We start from the raw sequence: 22451 nt of genomic DNA, 5'->3' as shown, positions 1-22451 counted from the left end.
ATTAATGAATTCTGCTGATCCTTCCAACAGCTTGAGAGCACTAGCTCTTCAGAACCAGGGGGTCACCGCTTACATTTCTTTTTTTGACAACAGTGGAAAAATCCTCCTGAACTTGGCCAAGTGTTTGAACATACTGCTAAGTTATGTATGCAGAAGAGATTTTGATTTAAGCAACTTGATCACTCATCCAAACACTGTACAGAAGACAGGGAAGCCATGCATGGGAAGCAGAAGTGACTAGAAGCAGACCGAAAGACATACAAATGAGGAGCCAATGTGTCAGCAGAACCATGTGGGCACAGAAGAGCGGTAAAGGGGACAAAATAGCAAAGGCTGTCTGGTAAGGTAAAGGAGTGGGGAAGCAACAACGGGAGTTTCATCTAGGAGAAAATGGAGGGGGCAGCAAGCCAAGTCCACACATTCCCCTCAAGAACTGGAATGAAACCCAAAATTGCTGTCTAGCAGACAAATGGTGAGACTTGCTATCTGCAGAACTATAAGTAATACATCCTATTTCCCTGTGGACCCCAGAGAAGATAACTATGTAGTTATCTTCCCTGCTAAAATAAAAATCTTAATTCAAACTACAGAAGTCTGTTGGATTGGAAATTATCCATCCTGATAAAGAACATCTGCTTTTTTCCAACTTATTTAAAAAAAAAAAAAAAGAATTTACAAGCAATAAAACCAAGTTGAAGAAAATCAAAGACTACAAAAACCAAACACTGAAAGTCTGTGCAATTTTAATTAGGCTTTTCTGTACATGTTTTATAAGGGAGTTTCTGAAGACACAATCACATAACTTATATGAGATCCCTACATTATTTTTTTTTTCAGCAAACAATGCTGTGAAAGTAAATTATCATTGCACGTGAAAAGGAAATGCCGTCTACAGACCTTTGTTGCAGAATTTAGAAGCTGCACAAAGAAGGCAGACAGTTAAGAACAAGAAAGGACAGCCCTACAGCTGATGCAGTTACAAGCTGCACTTGCAAACTGGTCGTATCCCTGCTACAGATGCAACCCATTAGGGATGTCAGGAAACTGTACCCGTGTAACAACTATCCTGAGATCATCGGACACTGCCAATCTGCAGAGTTATTTTGCAGATGAACCAGGCCTATCCTTGGAATAGGAGGGGCTGTCATAGATGGCAATATGAGAAAAAAAAAATAACTGTCAAAAATGGGTAGTTATATTTATCTGCTATGATTCAGTTCACCCAAGTAAAAAATACCCTAATCATCTTCATTTTGTAAAGAACAAAATGGAAAAATGAGATTTTTTGAATGTAACTATTCATGTAGTAAAATGAATTCAGTCTCTGTTGATACTGTTCAGGGATATTCTCTTTTAATGTCTTTGCCTATAGCTATGTAATTCCAGCAGCTGCCAGTCACGGCATAAAGTAGAGATAGCTGGGGCAACACCAGGAACCTGCTGGTTCAGATTACAGATTACCACTCTTGTACCTTTTCAAAGATTTTTATCCCTTGAAGTTGCATCATGACCCAAGTGCAACTTATAGCTTTCTGCAGCTACCTCTCTACTCTAACTCCTTCACAGTCATAGATAAGACACCCTCCCACCCCACCCAACCAGAGAAGAAGTCATTAATGTTTAGGAGACAAAACTACACGGGACTAATATTCTGTTAGTCCTCACCAAATTTTGTGGAACAATAGCAAAAGGCTGGATGACAGCTGCCAGTGGAATGCGAGACTGTTTGGCCATATCTGAAGACGACGGGAAGCAGCAGGTCGTACATTGGATGTAACGATGGCTGGCATAGCCTAGAACACCCAACAAAGCATGCACAGTGAAAGATTGATAAAAGCAATCTGCCTGTCCTAAAGGCAAACCAGAAAAAACAACAAAAAAACAAGAGTATATGCTGTTAAATACATGCTTTTTGTCCTCCCATGGAAGCTTCTGCCCATCTCATCTATCAGCCCACTGCCTCCCCTGCAGGCAAATCTTTTCTTGCTGTTTGAGTTTAATGAAGAGATTTAAAAGTATCAAAAAAAAAAAAAAAAGCACAATTATTTGCAATGAGAATCTCAATAGAGATTAATTTTAAAATATCCGTATCTAAGATGTTAAAAGGAAATAATATGGATGAAATTCCCAGTGGGAATGTCAACACTGTATATAACAAAACGCAGCAAACTGATAGCTAATGAGCTAGCTCTAATTCAGAAGGTAGGATACCAGTGTTAACACGACCATGCTCATATATCCTGCAAGATACAGTGTGCTAAAATCAATACCCCATTTCTCGTAGCACACTTAGCTCAGTTCCCTCAATGAGAAACTGCATTCTGCACTGCAGACAAAAGCACTGGAAGTCCAAGGCAGTTCATAAACTGCCTTATGTTCCTTTTTTTTTTTTTTTAAAAACCATGAGGCTGCAGTTCTGCTCAGTTTCTTGAAACAAATTTCTTTGTTCACTAGAATTGCATTATCCCATTCTCTGATAACGTCCAAAAATCTTGATGTGTTCGTATGTTTTGCATAGCTTATCCAAGCACTGATCAATTAATGCTGGACTGAATGATATCATCAGTTTTATCTATATTAAAGTATCAGGTCTGCTGTCAAGAACACGGAATATGGTACTTACTGTGTCTAGGCTGAAGGAAATGGAAGTACATTAGCCAAACAAAAACATTAAGCCAACTAGACAGGCTCATATTATGTCCCTATGGTTTGAATATAATTTTCCAAAATTCTTATCTCAAAACATTACGATGCTAGAGTCAGTACTTTTTATAGCATCCATCTTTTAAAATTTCAGAAGAATCTGAAGAGGCCTTTTTACTTGAAAACCTTGAAAAAGTTTACGCTAAGAGAAGTTGTAACCAAAAGTTTAAGAATTCAGTTCTCCCCCCTCTGCTTCTGCCCCCCCACGCACACCTGGGAGCAATTTTCCCATTTTATGCCCAATTTAAAGTAAGAAGCACCATGTTTAGGTGACATATGTGAGAATTTAGTCATATATACATATATTTAGTTCATTTCCCCTGAAGCAGTAACAAGGATAGTTACCTTGATCTTGGATTACGCAGTCTGTAGTGACAAGAGGAAGAACCTGTCCTCTTGTGTTTGTAGCATAGATCTGTCCTCCCCTAGAAGCTCTGTCATTTTCAATTACTTGAATCTGATGAATAACAAGCAAGAACAGTGTGAGAAAGGTTGGCCATGCATCCAATTACACCCATGACAAGTTAGACCAAGTAAAACTATTGTCTTGTATAGAGGTGCCATAAACCCATCACACAAACTTCTAGGATAGTTAAGAACTAGAAAATGATATAGATAGAGCTGAGCAGTGTATCTAACAGCTACAGTTGCCTGTTGGAACTCTACAGAGATAACACTACACATAGGAGTTGACCAGACCTATACACAGTGAACAAGGGAGTTGTTCAAAGCATGTTGACTGCTGGAGTCACACATTTTCAGGAGCGCCTAGCCAGCAAACTGAAGAGAATGGTTGTGTAAATAAGCCTTGTTACTGAATCTGGCCTTCCAAGCCCCAAGATCAAACTTAAGTGCAAACAGGTTGCATCACCTTACTCAGATGTCACATATACCAGGTTACCTTTTGTATGGCCATAATTGTGCCAGATGCTGTCCTTAATAAATGAATGTGTGGGTAATTCATCTGATTGCAATAGTGGGAGAGGTTGGCCCTCAATTCCTGCCCACTAGGCTCTGTGCACAAGATGGTTAAAAAGTGAATGATAACCTACAGAGAGTACCGCCTTCCTAGCTGAGCTGTATGTCAGCGCTGCAATTTAGAAGGTAGTAATTTCAATCCTCAAGAAAAGCCTGTCTGGCCATGAGGTAGTATGCCAACCCTGGAACTCAGTGTTTTCATTCCCTGAGTCATACTACCATGTTGTGAGCTTCCTCCTAGAAAAAAAAGTAAAGGAGAGCAATCAGAAAACTTCTGGTGAAGCAGCTCTAATCATGTGCAGGTTTTTCTGGTTGAAGACTAGTGAATTATTTTCATGAAATGCTCATGAAGCTGGCTTTACTACTTAACAAATTCCCTTTGTGTACACTTTGTATACTGTCTCTTCTGCAGTCCCTCATGCTTAAGTTTGATACTTTTCAGGGTACAACTGAATTTATATAAGTGGGTATATTGGTCCACACCATCAACTGGATCACTGAGACAATACCACTATTTCTTCTCATCCTTGAAGGAGTTATCTTTTCAGCAATCCATTTTAGTGTGTAGCCTAACAGCTATGAGAAAGAGGAATGAGGCAGGGAATTTCTGAAATGGCCTTTGCCACTGCTGCTGGTATCCCATGCAATTGTATCTTTACACTGCACATGAATTTCTAATAATAGCTGGGGAACTTCAGAAGCCTCTGCTGGAAAGCAAACAGAAGAAAAACAAAATTAGTCAGCATGGAGTCTATTGATCATTGTCCAAGAGGTATTTCCTAACACACTGGAATTAATCTACAGCCTGTAACATTTTCATTCTCCTTAAAGCTTTTTTATTGCAATTTAAATACACAATACATTCCTCAGAGCTTGTTATATCTTCTGCTTGATTACTTTTCCCTGCCTGCTTGGCTTGTATACTTAGAACTAACTCTTGCATTAGAAGGGAAAAAGGCTTTGTTCTAAAAAGGTCTGCTGGCTGAAGGAAGCAAACCACTTTCAAGACTTAGCTCTGCAAAGGATCAATGCACCATGGTATCCTGCAGTTAACTGACCTAAATATATCATTGTTCTTGGAAATAATTGTTGACAAAGCCCAGATGCTAGTTTTCATAGATGTTGTCAGAGAACATATCAACCTCTAACATATGTAAGAAAATATAAATCAACAATGGCTACAGATAAGAAGTAAATTTATCTGGCAACACTACTGTAATTGTATAATGTAAATATAACAAGAGAAATACACATGGTCATACTTACTCCTCATTCTGAGTTAGCTTTTTGCCCTCTGCAGACATTGACCCAGATCATGTTTCTTTTAAACATGTCATTTTGATCCTCTCTGTGCTGCTAAAACAAACCTTTTAACCTATTTTAACATCACTGTCATAGTCAAGGCTGTTTATTCTACATGTGTAATTGAAACAAGACATCAGTCCACGCTTTTGTGCCAGACCTCCCACTCCTTTGATGCCTTTTTTTTTTTTTTTCCTATATGTATTATACAAGATGATTTGGTACTTCTTAAGTAAAAGCACCATACTGAAACACTAAGAATGGTCAGCCTATTCAGGGCACTATTACCTACATTTGCTAGTTATAGAGAAATTCACTTCAGGTGGGCTTTTTTGCATTTTTTTGTGTGTGTGATTTTTTTTTTTTAAACCACAATGGTGGCACTTGCAGTAGCTACATTAACCTCTAAATGATTACCAAAAAAGCATTTTTCCAAGATGTTTTCAGTTTTTCAGTAAAACCATCACTGGATAAAACAAAGGAAAATCCCAATATAAGGAAGCAAAGCTACACCCTGCTAAACAGGATCAGGATTTTACACAAGTGATTTTCCCCCTTCCCGGTAAAACACAAGCCCTTTCCTATACAGTAGTACTGCTTCAGTAGAGAAATGGAAGATTCCTTCACCCAGATGAGCTTGCAGTGTGGTGGTTAATACATCTAAGTAGAAAGTCCTGTGTCAAAGCTCCAAGATATCCTGCTTCAAGAATCCTGACTCTCCAAGGACCTTTTCACATGTTCAGCTGATCGCCAAAACCTGTCTAAGTGCATGCATCAGTGTGCTTTCCCCATGAGCTCAGCACATTTCCCCCCTGCTTTGATCAGCTGTTTCCAGTAAAAAACAAGTTAAATAGAGCCTGCATCTGACAAGTTATTCCTTTGGGTAATAATTAGACTACTTTATTCGAGAAGGATTGACAATCCATATCTTGTTTTATTTTTACTCTAACACAATTCTAAAAAGAAGAGGCTTTGTCCCACCAGTGCACATTCAGGCAGGCTTCAACAACTGAGCCTTCTGAACCTGTAGAAAGCTTAAGCATTACATATGCCCTGAGCTACTGAAATCCTTGCAAGGGTGGAAAGATGCTCAAGCAAATAGTTCTGGTTGCCTGAGGAACTCCTGCAAACAGTGACGTGGCTTTTGAGCATGGGACTTCTCAGCTTTTCCATATTTGCAATTTCAGAGTTCACATACCTGTGCTCTGCACCAGTCCTACTTCTGGTGTCTACCTGTTACTAAGTTTAAGCCTTGGATCTTTCTGGAGTGGAAAGGAAAGGTAACCAGCTGCAAAGAATGCAAGTAATCCCTCAGTACTCCTTACTGTTATAATGAGAACCTTGTTGAGAATTCCTACTAATGTCCTCTGAGTTGTGGGTATGTCCCATATCAGCTAAAGTTATAAAGCCTCTTTAGTTCTAAACCTAGCACTATGTACTACTCCGTTATTCCAAACTGACAACACAGAGTAAAAAGCCCATGTAGTTAGAAGACTATACAAAAATTGCAACATAACCTGTAAACCAAGCCATGCAAATGCAATGGCATTAAATGGAGCAGAAATTTACTTTCACAAAACATTAGTGCCACATTACTTACTGGGCTTGGAATAGAGTCAGGATCAAGCTTCTTCTGCTGTGGTCTGGAGAGCTGTGCTGGACCTCCAGGAAAGGCACCAGGATAAGACAGTTGAGATCCTGCAATCTGAGGGCCATAGTTTGCTGTACAGTTACAAATGACCATTGATATGATTTAAGCTCTGTTATTAATTTTAACATCAGTTTTTGCCATACAAATCATTCTTACTTCCGCTAAATGCAACTTCTCCTTCCTGTTTTCAGCAAGTACAGGAAATGGGATATTTTAGCTCATGCAGGTAAGGTATTTAAAGGTAAGCGTAAAACTAGGTGTGACAACTCTAGTTCCAAAACTTTTCAATTATATTTTTTGAGTATAATTAAAGTTTTTGCTATTATATAGCAAAGTAGGATTGCTGGTAAAAGTTATTACAGCTACTCAAACCAGACCTTTCATAAAATGGCTTTTGTTGGAATGGACCTTAAAGACCATCCAGTTCCAACCCCTCTGCCATAGGCAGGGACTCCACTTGTTCCAGTGCCTCACCACCTTCAGAGTGAAGAATTTCCTTTTAATCTAAATCTTCGCTTTTAGTTCAAAATCATTCCTCTCTGTCCTATCACTGTCTTCTTTCATCTAAAGTCGCTCTCCCCCTTTTTTATAAGTCCCCTTTAAGTAGTGAAAGGCCACAATGAGGTCTCCCTGGAACCTTCTCTTCTCCAGGTTGAACAGCCCCAGCTCTCTCAGCCTTCACAGCAGAGGTGCTCCAGCCCTCTGATCATCCTCATGGCCAGCCTCTGGACCAGTTTTACCATATTCACATCAGTCTTGTGCTGGGGGTCCAGACCTGGATGCAGCACTCCAAGTTGGGCCTCATGAGGGCAGAGCAGAGGGGGACAATTCCCTCCCTTGACTTGCTGACCTCACCACCTCTGTTGATGTAGCCCAGGATGCAGTTGGCCTCCTGGGCTGCATGCACATACTCAAAGTTCATCTTGAACTTTTCATCCACCAGAAACCCCAAGCCCTCCACAGGGCTGCTCTCAGTGAGTTCTTCCCCCAGTCTGTGCTCATGTCTGGGATTGCCCCTACCCAGGTGTAGCACCTTGTACTTGGACTTGTTGAACCTCATTAGGGTCATGTGGGCCAACTTCTCAAGTTGGTCTAGGTCCCTTTGGATGGCATCCCTTCCTTCTGTCGCATCAACCACACCACTCAGCTTGGTGTCATCTGCAAACTTGCTGTGGATGCACTTGATCCCACTATGTCACTGATAAAGACAATAAATAGCATCGGTCCCAAGATGGACCCCTGAGGGACACCACTTGTCACCAACCTCCACCTGGACACGTAGCCATTGACCACCACTCTCTGGGTGTGACCTTCAAGCCAACTCCTTATCCACTGAATGGTCCACCCTTGAAATGCATCTCTCTCCAATTCAGAGATCAGGATGTCATGTGAAACTGTGTCAAAGGCCTTACAGAAGCCCAGTTAGATGACATCGGTTGGTCTTCCCTTGTCGACTCATGAAATCACACCATCAGAGAATGCCACCAGATTCATCAGGCAGGATTTGCCCTTGGTTAAGCTGTGCTGGCTGTCTCAGACAGCTCCTTGTCTTGCACATTCCTTGACACTGCTTCCAGGAGGATCTGTTCCGTGAACTTCCCAAACAGCGTAGAGGCTCCATAGGTGAGGCCTCGAGTTCCCTGGGTCCTCCTTTCCATCCTTTTTTTTTTTTTTTAAAGGAGAGCAATGCTTCCCTTTTTCCAGTCACCAGGAACTTCACCTGACTGCCACGACTTTTCACACATGATGAAGAGTAGCTTGGCAATGACATCAGCTGGTTCCCTCAGGACCCTGGGATGCACAGCATCGGCCATAGACTTGTACCTGTTCAGTTCCATCAGGTGGTCTTGAACCTGCTCTTTGCTTACTGTGGGAGGGACTCTGCTCCCGCAGGCCCTGCCTTGAGGTTCAGGAATTTGAGAGGTATGTGTGGGAAACCTGACTGGCAGTGAAGACTGAAGCAAAGTTGTTGAATACCTCAGCCTTCTCCATGTCCCTTGTTATCAGTTCTCCCTTCTCATTTATCAGAGGGTGTTACACTTTTCTTGGCCTTTCTTTTCTGGCCAGTGTACCTCCAGAATCCCTTAATATCTACATTAATTTATTAATAATTCCTTTAACATCTTTAACAGCTTCATCTGCATTGGTGAGCACCAGGTCCAGTGACACTTCTCCTCAGGTTGGGTTGACTAATACCTGGATGAGGAAGTTATCCTCAATGCACTCCAGGAATCTCCTGGATCACTTACAGCCTGCTGTGTGGCTTTCCCAGCAGAAATCCAGGTGGTCGAAGCAGCCACCCATCAAGATGGGTGCCTGTGTGCATGATGCTTGTTGCACCTGAAGCAGGAAGGCCTCATCAACAGGCTCCTCTTGATCAGGTGGCCTGTAGGAGACCCCAACCACAAGGTGTTCTTTATGGGTCTGGTCCTTAACCTTTACCCACATGCTTTCAGCCTGTCTGTGGCTGTTTCTCAGAGCCAGCTCTGTGCAATCCGTCCATTTCTCAACATCCCTGCCCCTCCTTCCCTGCCTGTCTCTTCTGTAAAGCTTGTAGCCCTTGATTCCAGTGTTCCAGTTGCATCAGTGAGTCTCCCTACTAACATCAGTCAATGCAAACCAGCCTAGTTAGTTTGACAATTAAAAAGCCAGCTGTTTTACTCACTTGTGACAGGTAAGACAAAGCACGCTCTTTGTATTCAGTTACAAATCTTTATTGCTACAGTAAAAAGGAGTATCTAAAAGGAGTATATGACTCCTTTCTCTAATATGTTGTGCCTTTACCCAATGCTAAACAAACATTGCTTCTGATACAAATTAATCTCCTTTTTCTTGTTAAGTTCTTAATAGAGTGATGAACTTTTGAGCAAAACTATATCCTGCCTTGAATGCACTGACAGGCAATAAAAACTTCCATTCTACAAAAAGGTGATTAAATTTTCATTTTTCCACAGCAGCAAAACATCAGCGGTGAGTGGTCACAGTTCCACCAGTGATTCTCAGTACATTTGTTTGTTTGTTTTCAATTAGATACCAAACATCATTCTCTACCTTGCTGAGGATGATATCCAAGCTGTTGCAAGTTAGGATACGGGGGCCAGATCTAGGGATCCCATCTTGTCTGGCCATAGTAGGCAACAAAGGTTGAGCACAAATGCCACTGAAATTATTTGCTGGTGGAGGAACCTGTGATCCAGGTGGCAAAGCCATTTGCTGCTGTGTTGGAGGTGTTGGCTGTGGACCCTGAAAAGATGCTCGATGCCCAGAAGATGTGTTAGAGCTCGGACTAGTGCCAGGACCTGAGCAAGAAATTATTTATCAAATGAGTCAAAAATGACAACCTACTAACTCTGTGTGAAAGACATTCTATTTTTACTCCATATATTTGTAACATATAGGGAATATTGAGTTACATGCTGACATGCTTCATTAAGCAGATTCTGAATGTCTGTTCATAAAACAAATCAGACCTCACAGTTGAAGTATGAACTGATTCAGATGTTCAGATTTATTTCCTTCAGCTCTATTTTCAATAAAACCCTACAGCTGGGGTGGGTGGGAAAGGAAGGAGGTGGCCAGCCTTCAACAATTCTTGACTAGAATACACATAAATCACTATTGGCTTTTGATATAATATTTAAATTCTTAATGTGAAACAACATTCCTTTTGGCTTAATAATCAATTTCTCTTATGTAGTTTTTTTTTGTTAGTTTGATCTCCCCATTTCACCATGACAAACTAAATGGAAGTTAAAAGCACTCAATCTGTTTTACAACCATCTTCTGGTTTTGATGTTAAAAGATGAAACATGAGGAAATTATTTTGCACACACTGGTGAGGAATAGTTTGTTGCTTGTAAGATCCAGATTCCAATTAGAATTAAGAGGACCCTGCAAGTGGTTTCCTTTTTGAGACTTAAAATTGGTAAATGCTCTTTACTTTACAAAACCTGCATTTTTAGTCAAACATCCCCCAAAAGACCTTCGGTGAACTAATTTTCAAGAATGCTAAAAAAAATAGCGAATTAGGTTTGGAGCAAAAGGACTAATGTTAATAAACAAATATTAAAACATATCTTCTCTCAGACTTGTGAACTGAAAAAAGTGTCGCATGCAAATCATGCTCAGGTTCTCCACTGCTACACACACGTTGCTCCATCAGCATAACAAGCCATGAATTTCAATGCTTGGTCAAGTTACACCAACTTAGCCTTACCTCTAAGCAAAAATCAGAAGAATAAAACCCAACACAGGGGCATAACTATAAAGACCCCATGTCTTCAGCGGTCTGAAGGGTATCTCAACATTCCCGCATGTAACAAGATAAGCAAGAACGTTACATAATTGTTGCCAGAGGCAATATAACAAAGGCAAGAAGAAAAACAGTACTTTGTGCTCTAAATAATGAGTTGCTGCACATGAAGTGCTGGAAATTGCTGAATATGAAGTGCTGCTGCAGAAGTGCTGGGCCACACTTCATCCTGTACAGAACTATCTGACTTAACTGTGCACTTGCAGTTCAGTACACCAAGGCTGAATTCAAGTCAAACTTATTTTCTCTAAGGTGAAGAAGCAAGTTTTCACAAGCCATTGTGCAAGTGGAGGGTCAGACTCTTGGCAGTTACACAACTTTCATTAAACTCAAGTCAGTATCCTGTCAAGTCAGAGAAGGAACAATGATATAACATCAGTGCAGCCCGAACTGGGAAGTTCATCTTTACACATATCTTATGATGATATCAGCCACTAAAGCGATCTTAGTTTAGCTACCTTGTCCTCATAAATGCCTTGGCCACAGAGAAAAAAGATGCTAACTAAATTCCACTGCTTTCCAGTCAAATGGTAAATTTGACCAGGAAATACTCAGAAAAAGCAGATATAGCCAGACAGAAAATTACTGATGGGAAGCAATTTATGTGGAAGAATCACTGGATCACATCTTTGCCTCATGTTTTAGTTTTAACCCCAAATTAAATGCAAACAAAATTGTTTGTATACTTATTAGAAATAAAGAAGCTTGAGTATTCCATGGAGAAGAGACAGAGTTAGTAACTAGCTTGAAGCTTGAAGATTAAGAAACTGAAGCTTCTGAACTTAGCACATCCCTCTATCCCCTTTCCATGCTTATGGAGGATGAATGAAGAGTATTCAGAGAGTATCCGCAAAGAGAGAGCAATGGACAGAGAAACTGTTAAGGAGTTCTCAGTTATAGAGGGAAGAAGAGGATGAAGGTGGGGAAAAACTGCTGCATGGTTACCAGACATGGGAAAGCATAAAGGCAAGAGAAAGAACTGAAGAAAAGAGGTAACATGTGACACTATTTCATTCTGATCAAATGAGATCTCAGGCTATCTCCCATATATCTATATTGTTTTATCTATGACTGTTTTAAAAACTGAGGACAGTCCTAGGTATATCAAGAGAAGAATTCACTTTCCTTGACATTTTGATAAGGAGATTTCCTTTCCTAGAATGGCAGCTCTCAGCAGATCGGGAATAAAACAAGATCAAGTGAAAACAATAGATGTGTAGTTGTCAGGACAGTGACCAAAACTTAGGGAAGAGAATCAGTATTTTGCTGGGCTGGTCATGTCACCTTGACTTTCATTTTCCTTGTTTTCAGGACAACCACTGCTTCTCCCTGTCTGTTTGTATGCCTTTTTCCTTTTTTTTTTTTTTTTTTTTTTTCTTTTTACAACAGATGACCAATCTCTGTGGGTCCTCTTTACACAGTTGTAACAGGCTTTCCTATTCTGATGCCTCATAAAACATATGCATGGCTTTACTTGAACACAAATAACTTCACAACTAAACAAGCACAGAAGCGGAGAGTGAAGTTTCAATCAACTGAAACAAGAATGTTGTTACATGACATTAAGTTCACTAACGCTGAAATAGCTATAGGTACACAAACTCTAATTTAGTCACTCATGGGAGAACAGCAAAATAATTAACAATTGACAGAATGAATTAAGAGTTAAGTGCACTTACCCACTTACAGCCCGTCCTGCAATACAGACCACTCTGTAATCAAACTTGTCCACCCTATCCTTTCGTCCCCTCATACCATATTTTTTCTAAGAGTCATTTTTACAGCTTCAACCCGTCCCTAGTTTTCTCTCTTCCCCACTCCTATCTCCTTCACTTCCTCCTGTAAGTTCTGGGGGCAGGAAAACAACACTTAAATTCTTCATAATTAATCTCAGACTAACTGACTGAGCAAAAGAGCAGTCATCCATCTGAACAATTATACCAAACCTGCATTATAAAATGTCTTTACAGTACCCTACAGATCCTTGGCTGTGATCCCACAGCAACGAAGCAAAGGCAAGAGAGGGGAAAAAACCTACAGCTATATAAGACATGTACCAGCTTCTAGTCAAAACTCACCAGCAACTATTAATTTTTAAATAACAACTTCTTGGTACCTCACAACAAAGGAGAATTAAGACATCAGAAAATAACTAAAGAAAAGCAACTTATATGTAAGTGCTCTTCAGAGAGCACTTGTAACACCTCACTGCTGCTTTTAAGCAATGAGTCTAAGGTTCAAGCAGAAATAATTAAAAATAAAACAAACAACTCACGATAAAGACCTGACTTGTTCTAAAAATTGAATTAATGAGATTATAGATTATCCTGTATGTAGATTATACTAGCAGCTTAACATCACAGAGAACTGAACTAGAAGATCCAGTTCAGAACTGGAGTAAGTTAGAACTGCTGAAGATAAAAGGGATGCTATACTTAAATGCCAGTGAAACAGCCAAAGACAGGAAAGAGAGGTCAAATAACTTAGATCTCGTGTATTAATTCTCAAAAGTCACCTGTGCGTTGGCTGTCCTGCTGCACTGGGCCTGTTCTGGAAGTTGGTCTGGCTGAACTGATGTGTACCAGGTGGTGAAGGTCCAACAGGAACTGAAGATCCAAGAGGCACAGTTGATTTTGACATACCTACCAAACAAGAAGTACTTTTATGTAAGAATCCTTTAAAAAAAAAAAAAAAAGCACAAGATCATCAAAAATGACAAGTGTACAGCCCTGCTCTAAAAATAAGACTAACAGCTCCCGGTGGCCCTACTTGAGCAGGGGAGGTGGACAAGATGACTCCCAAACGTCCCTTCTAACCTCAGCCTTTCTGTAAGAAAGGAAAGATTTTTGGTCAGCTATAGAAGCAAATATAAAAAAGACAGCAAAAGGAACCAACCAGTAGTTGGTAACTTTCCAGCAAAAGAAACCACGAGGGACAGTAAGAAAGAATCAAGAATGGAGAAACAGACCCTCCAATCCAATTTAGGATACTGAAAGTTCCCTATCATCTGGTTACTTTTGTAGGGAGAAGCATGAGATCCCTTTTCTTTCCGAGACCTCGTCAGAAAGAAATTCTGGAACAATCTTAAAAAAAAACAAACAAACACCACACATAGAGAAAAAAAGCCAACACTGCTTCCATATGTAGGCCCACTAAATCTATGCTAAGAAGGGTTAATTCAGATCTAGAACATCAACTATAAGGGGATTATAATTTATGTAAGAACCACTGTTGAATAAATATTTTTCAATCTTTATTTCTTGAGTTATTTTCATTTAAATTACTCTAACATCAAAAGACTGTTTGGCACCTAAACTGGTATTTTTTCCTAGCATTCTAATAAGCCAATTACCAGAAGTAATTCTGACTACATTCAGCATTGGGTTAAAGTAACAGAACTCCTGCTGTCTTTAAAAAGACTATGATATATATAAAACAAACAAACAAGCAGTTGGATATTTGGTTCTGTTATTACCCTACCCAATCACAAATACTGAGTTTAATGTAAATTACCATAATCTGACTGGTATTAAAAAAAATTATTCAGACATGTTTATGATTTTAACTGACATTTTCCTATGTGAAGTCATATTAAGATGATCCCTCTCTTTCCTCCCTAGCAGTGTTAATAGATTTAATGAAGGAAGGAGTCTTACTTTTGGGATATTTCCCACAGTCCCAATTCACAAGTTTAGTATGCCTAGAGTTTGCTGAAATTAGATCAGTTCGCTGAAATTAGACCAGCAAAATGGGCTTCAGTTCTATGCTCTCAAAATTCTTTTGTTGATGTTTTATTTTTAAGATCTCAGCCACTATATTCTTACTTACTATGCTTCTCGAAAAACTGAAGTCACATACCAATTTAAAATGAATGAAACAGAAAGGAGAGACAGTTAACAGTTTGGTTTATCTTTTGGATGTCAAATTACATTATCTGTAGCATGATTTTATTTGTAAACAGCAAACAAGCCATCTTCACGTAAAAGCTACCCAAGTTCCCATTCCTCTTGGAAAGTTACTGTCTCCTAAGTGGTCAGAGAGCAGATGGGCTCCACTTAACAAGCACTATCCAAACACATCACCAACCAAGCAAGCTTAAGTAGTAAAACATCAGGCTGTATTTATAGGCACATTTGTACTCAGGAACCTGGTTGGACACAGGTCCTACTGCAAAGAATACAACCCATTTCTGAGAGCCTGCTTGCCATTAACACATAAAAGAGTTGAGAAACATTTCTTTATTCCCAGAATTTTGTTGCTGTTAATCACAGCACAGCATTGAGCACTGGTGCCTACTGCTTCCCTGACAATGGAATCCACACACAGGGGTTGGAATCCCACTACCAGGCATCTTACATCAACACCTGAGCACAAACAGTAACGCAAGCAAAGCTGGGGCAGGATCCTATTGCATCAGCAGTGTAAAGCTGAGCACCGTGTGTTGACACAAGCACGATGAAGAGATGCAAGCCACCAGAAGAGATACAAAAGGAAAAAATCACAAAAAAGCAGATTGAAAACATATTTTAAACCAGTTTCATACCTGGTTGAGGCGCTGCATATGAGGAGTTGAGATCGCCATAATGCCCATAATGAAGTGAAGAATTAGGTGGTCCAAAACTTGTAGAAAAGCCTCCCACTCTTGGCTGGGATTGGGAATACAGAGGAGCCGCAACATAACCTTGTTGACTCATGATGGCAATATTCTTAGTCCAAGTATGGGGTCCTCCTTAATGATCTGCAAAAGAGAAAGTGATACCTGCTACTACTCTTCACTCTTGAGACATTTTAAAAGGTTGAGAATTATGCTTCCAAAAGGACCTAAGACAAACCTGGAGGCAAAAATGGATTTGGAGGTCAGGGGAAAACAATGCTTTTGTTTGACTACAACTGGTTGGTTACTTTCCTCATCAGTGCATGAATTCAAACAATTCACTGAATTTATCTGAACAGAATTCACCTCTCCCAGGCAGGAGAAAAACTGTAACTAAAGGATGTATAGGTAGAATAAAACATCTGAAATTGTTCTCTTCACAGGGAAAAACTAGACTTCTGCTACACCTGCAAAATAGACAGTGAGTCCCATATGCCAGATACCAGGTACTTTGAAAAATCAGGAAAAGCAGAGTGACTGGAGAACAGAACTCCTAGCAAATCCTTCTCCAATGCTAGCAGACTTTTTAGATGGGGTATGGAACATAGTACCAGCTCTTCATGAAACCTTCTACACTATCCCTACTCCCAGCAAGTGAGTAAAATCTTGCTTTCAATGCTGGTGAAACTGTCAATAAATTACAGGATGGACAGAAATCCTATTTCCAGATGTCTTCCACATCACTGGCCCAGACCTGAGCAGGCTTTTTTTACTAAAGTGCGATGAAATTTTTTACTATAGCGTGATGAAATGGAGCACAAGGCATTCCACAAGTGAGAGGCTGTTCTCTGAGAGTAGTATGGCCTCAACAGTACCATACGCTGTCCAAACTGTTACCAGACATCTTTAACCTATGCTTTCACATCTTGATTCTGTTTTCAGAGAAAGAAAAAAAAAAAAAAAAAGAACAACAACACGCCAGAATTTGATTAAAAGCAATAAAAAGAATGTTTCTGATGATGAGGACATTCACAAGACATTTAATCTCTTCCCTGCAGTGATTTTTCCTGCAAGATACTTCTAGGAAACTTTCAGGAACCAGAAAAATCTGATGAATGCTACACTACTAAACCAGATGACTGTATTTTACATGACCAGTTTTCAAATACTGAGCACTTTCCACCAAGGGATCTGAAAAGTTACTGACCCTGTACACTTTGCAGCCTTGATTGCCAACTTTCACTTTTGTAAGTAAAATTCTTCACTTTTGACTGCACGTTGAATTTCACAAAAACAGAATACCACTAACTTTCTTTAAACCCAAATTAAAAGTGTTTTGAGAAACGATGAGGATCTGAGTGAGCATTTAGTGCTTCTATGAAGCTCCAACTAGGGCATCCTCAAAGAACTAGAGATCCATTACCTAAACCAGCATTTCATATGCTAAATGTTCTTTTGAAATAGCTTTGACAGCCACCTATATTTCACATTCCTTGGATGGGAGCATGAGGTGATGTTTTAGTATGCAGACTGGATCAGGGATTGCGATCCAGCAACAGGCATGAAGGTACCATCTAAATCAGACACACCTACAAAACCATGAAATAGACAAATTCACACTGCACTGATGCATGTCAGTAGAGAAAAGCTAAGCTCATCACAAAATTCACCTCTTGGCTTCTCTTATTAAACATACATTTCTGAAAAAAAGTTTGACTGATCTGTCATGTCAGACAAGAAGCCACTTGGAGCTGGGTGCGGGGCCCAGCCCTCCTCACACACTGCTCGTGGCACAAAGCCACACTCCTCGGAGAGGCGTAAGATTTCTTGACTGAAGCATTAAACTGCTTTGGGTGGGCAAGCTTAGGGGGTTGTCTCCCATTTCTTATTTAAGAAGGTAAGCACAGGAAAAAGGGAAAAATATTTACACAGAGGAGCTTCTTGCTGCCAGCCATACTTTATTTCCCTCCCCTGCCCCCATCAGAGGAGACATGACAATGGCTTTTACTCCAAAACAGTAAGTCAGCACCAAATTACCTACACACTGATATAAACGCATACGTATTTTAAATATATAAAAAGGAAGAGATTTGCACTTTGAGGCAGCTGCAGCAGCCAACACCTTTAACTGTGACAGCGTCCATGGGAAATGACTTTCCCCACAGCTTCCTCACACACAGCCACACTAAGTCTTGCCACGTTGAACTGCCCCCAAGTGCTATGAACATGCAGAGGTTGTGCTGAAGAGACAGGAACTCCAAACCACACACAGGGGGACAACACAAGCTTATCCAACACAGTTCCAGATTCTACTTAACACTGAGCATATATAATCCCTTCTTAGATACATACATATAGAAACACACAATGAAACTGGATGTTGTCTCCAAACCAAGGTACCAATAGACACAGATCCCTTAAGATTTTAGTGATCAGGTTCTGACAAGAGACATACGGATTCATTCTGGAGATGGCATGAGAAAGATCGGAGGATCAACTAAACTGAGGGCTTTCCCTGGGTTTGTTTACTATAATGTCATTACACAAAAGGACATAATAAGATTTTGTCTCCCTCTCTTAATGCCAGGTGACCTTATGCCCCCTGGCCTGAAGAACAGCACTGACACAAACACCTCTCCACAACTTACTGCCACCTGCAACAGGTTGGCAGCATTCCTCAGAGGACTGCTGTACCCACACCGTGCTCCACTGCCCCGCTATCGCTGTGAAACTGTAAAATCCCCTCGTGTGCACACAGAGTCAGGACAACAGAGTTAAAAATAAAAGGCCATGCTCTCCGCTACCCGAAAGAGAGCTATTAGCTCTGCATTTCTGTAGAGGCACCGTGGTGATGTACCGAGGAAGCGGTGCTATCCCTCCCGAGGGCTTGCTGCAACCTCCGCTTGGCAAACAGCGCTTGCCATGCGTGCTTCCACACACGGACAGGCAGGACGGCACACGGCCGCACCCCCCACTCTTTATTCCTACGGCACACACCTGGAGGAAGCTCGGAAAGCACAGGCTTCACTTCCCCGAGCCCCGCTCGGGACCCGTCCGGCACCTGCGCGCCGCCGCTGCCCCCCTCCGGCCCCCCCGGTACCTGTGCGGGGAGTCTCCGCAGCCCCCTCCCTGCCGCTGCCCTCCCTGCCGCTGCCCTCCCGCTGCCCCCCGCGCGGCCGTTAGGGCCGTTACGGGCCGTTGGGGCCATTACCTGGGCGCCGCGTGCAGCCCCCACCCGCCTGTGCGCGCCGCCGCTCAGCCGAGTGCCACGTCTGAACCCGCGCGCGCGCCGCCGCCGCTCCCCCCCGGCCGCCGGGAGCGCGCCCGGCCCCGCCGGCTGCGCCTGCGCAGTGCGCGCAGCAGAGCCCGGCCCGCAGCGGGCGGGAGGAAACAGCTGGGGGCGGATGGGGGGGAGCTGTGAGGGACGTGAGGCAGCGGGACCGGGGCTCTGATTCGGCATTGTCCTGCTGTACGGGGACGCAATTCCTCTTTAAACACAGACCAGCACTAAAAATGCAAGCACTCTTCCTCACGTGTGCTTTTATAACGTCTATCTGCGGCAATACGTATGCATGTGTTTATAGACGCAAAACTATGCCTCCAGAGTGAAACACGACCCGGGTACCTTACCTGCTTGCCTGCTCTCGTTTGAGTTACTGTTCGAGCACAATTAAAAACACCGCCTTGGTTACAGCACAGAATCAATGGTTTTCTAATTAACAAAGTAGAAACACGGGAGTAACATGGGGATGACGTACTGGTGAAGCTTGCCTGTTCTTTCCAGCCAAAAAACGAGCAATCTTCGTGGTGTTGAGGTTACATAGAAAAAAACAAACCAAAACAAACAAAACAACCCCAGACAATTAGCAAAAGAAAAACAAAAAGTCATTCAATTAAAGACAGCTTCAGAATTCAAGTGTATGTGGAGTTCAGGCTTTATAGGCCTCATCCTTTGAGTGTCTGTTCTACAGCCTCACTAAGGCTTTTGCAAGTAGGTTTTGGGGCTGAATAGCTTTACATGGAGCTAAAGCTCAGTAGCGAGACAAGACTGTCAGGCAAGATTGTCAAAAACATTCATTACTATACCAAATAATTCTGAAAAAATAGCCATGCCTTTGAAATAGATGCCAAAAATGGAAGGGCATCCTTTAAATGACGGACTGGGAAGAAGCCTCTGTAGGCAACACAAAGAGGCAAGAATGAGTCCCGATTAGGCTTTGTACTTGCTCTGCAGGGCTGGACTCACCACTGAATAACATAAGCTGATTTTCTAGATGTTACTGGAATCAATGCTGTTGGATATTCTGCTCAAACTTTTCCAATCTCTCACTCTTGCCTAACCAGAATGGAAAACTTGGTCCAGGAGGTGAGAAGCATCAGTTAAACTGCATGTGGTTTTGGCTATGGAGTATCAGTGACTCTTTCATAAGCAAGATGCAAAACGATGCCTTTCATCATTGCCGCGCTGCTGTTTCACCCGTTGTCCCTCACTCTTTTGCTGGTTATATGGACACATACAATTACCTTCAGTTACACAGAATTGTTTTGAAACACCATGCCACTGAGAGGAAAATAACAATGCTAAGTTTGGACATCCCCTATTTTGCTGTGGAGACAGGCAAGTCACTTGTCCCGCCAGCCTTGTTGTGTCTAGCTTGCAGCTATTAACAGTAAGCAGCTGTGGATAATTCAGCACAGAAGAGCCTTGCACTTACTTACTTGGCCACTGAATACTTACTATCGGATTTCTCCTCCCTGAAATCAGCTCTAGTGAAGCTGAAAGTGGAGATCAGCAAGAGATTGCATAGAGAAGCTATGCCATTGCCAGTTCTTCCCCCATTTCAGGCCAGTTCTGGAAATGGATCAAAACACCTCTTTTTCGGAGACCACAGCTTGGCTTCCATTTGCCATTAGTGTGGAATGTTGAGACAAAATGTACCCAGCATGTCATGGTCCTGAAGCTACAAGTAATATTTATCTGCAGTTTCCACCTATAAACATTACAAGTAATTTAAGGTCTTCAATTTCAGAAGTGTGGAAACATTAAAGATTTAAGTGAATTACTGATATGGAAAATAATTTCATAAAAATGACATTGCAGTATCACTAAACTGTTGTCACTTCATTTTAGTTAAATTGTTTAATTTAAAGTTTACCATAATATCTATGAGTCAGACTGATTTCGTCTCTATCATCACCAGTAATGAAGATCTTGTAGGTTAAAAAGTCAGTTCATCCTGAAGTTGTACCTATACAATGCTACTGAGAACTAACGTGATTTACTTAAGACCTAATTTGGAGTTAGTATTGGTGAAGTCAGTAGAGGAATTTGTCTAAATCTAGATGCTTTTCTTCATCCCAATTAAAAAAATAGCAAATCCTCTGCCACCAAAATCTCAAATTTAAAGTTTTCATTTTTTTTTTTTTTTTTAAATTAGTTCTGAAACAAAGAAAACAAATAGTCTTCCATCGCCTTGGGAGATACTGGTTACAGAACCCAAACAAACTGACTCAGAACCCAAAGAAGAGTAACTCAAATCTTTCAGATACTTTTTTTTTTTTCTTTTTTTTTTTTTTTTTTTTTTTTTTTTTTTTTTTTGTGGGGTGGGGAGGGGGAAGTGGATTAATGACTTTAATTCATAGAACCATAGAACAGCTCGGGTTGGACGGGACCTCAAAGACCATCTAGTTCCAACCCACCTGCCATAGGCAGGGACACCACCCACTAGATCAGGTTGCCCAAGGCCTTGTCCAGCCTGGCCTTGACCACCTCCAGGGATGGGGCATCCACGGCTTCTCTGGGCAGCCTGTGCCAGTGCCTCACCATCCTGCGAGTGAAGAATTTCCTCCTAACATCTAATCTAAATCTTCTCTCTTTTAGTTTAAAACTATTCCCCCTTGTCCTGTCATTATCTGGCTGAGCAAAAAGTTGCTCTCCATCTTTTTTATAAGCCCCCTTTACGTACTGAAAAGTTGCCATAAGGTCACACTGGAGCCTTCTCTTCTTTAGGCTGAACAGCCCCGGCTCTCTCAGCTTTTCTTCACAGGAGAATTATTTAGGATTAATAATTATTTGGGATTGATCTGTTCCCTGAGATAACTACCAGTGGCCTACAGAAGCCCCTCACAAACTGTGCAGAACTCTGTATCTCTATGTCATAGCACACTGCATTAAGACAATACATGTTTCAGGGAAAACTAAATCCTTACCTAACATTTTCATTTAGAGAACATCTTTAAAATACACCCTTAGCACAAGCTGCCAGGAAGAATGAGAACAGCACTGTGATGCATGAGATACGGACATGTTATCTCTCCTGGATAGCTATAGTACAACTTTTGCAACAGTTAACGTTGATTGTGTTAACATATAGTTGTGACGAGACAGTTCAGTGCTATATGAAATATTATCTATCAAATATATTCTAAACTATTCTGTAAGGGAAGATGTAGACAATACTGGGTATGGTCTTTAAAGAAAAGACTATTTCATCACAAGCAATGGTTCATAAAACTCCAAAGGTTCTACATACTAGAAGACTTTTGTTGGTTTTGATACTGCTTTTTTCTCCTCTTAATTTCATTTGTATGTCCTGTAGACATAACAACAGGTTTGGTTTTGATAACATCAGAAGGGTCCTAAAGCTATTTACATATAAAGTTGCCTTTCATTTTCCTGTGTTGCTTACATATACTCACAAAAATCTTTTCTAATGTTTTGTCTTCTGTATAGTTAAGATCTATGGAGAACAATTTATGGTTTGTTGTAAAGCACTTTGCAAGCAAAATGAAAATGCATATTTACAAAGGTTGCGTTTTTGTTTAAAACAAAAGAAAACTTTAAAAAAGCAATCAAATATGGAAGGGACCTTTTTTTTTTTTTTTTTTTTTTTTTTTTTCCAGGAAAGAAA

At 41.0% G+C, this 22451-nt stretch overlaps 1 pseudogene; it reads right to left on the bottom strand.

Annotated features, from left to right (window-relative positions):
* The window catches only part of LOC118167094, a 51026-nt pseudogene extending 32183 nt beyond the window's left edge, over positions 1 to 18843 (bottom strand).
* Positions 18844 to 22451: the final 3608 nt, after the last annotated feature.

The sequence above is a fragment of the Oxyura jamaicensis genome, chromosome 4 (genome assembly GCF_011077185.1).
Source record: "Oxyura jamaicensis isolate SHBP4307 breed ruddy duck chromosome 4, BPBGC_Ojam_1.0, whole genome shotgun sequence".
In the NCBI taxonomy this organism is placed as follows: Eukaryota; Metazoa; Chordata; class Aves; order Anseriformes; family Anatidae; genus Oxyura; species Oxyura jamaicensis.
This window is presented reverse-complemented; position numbering and strand designations above follow the sequence as displayed.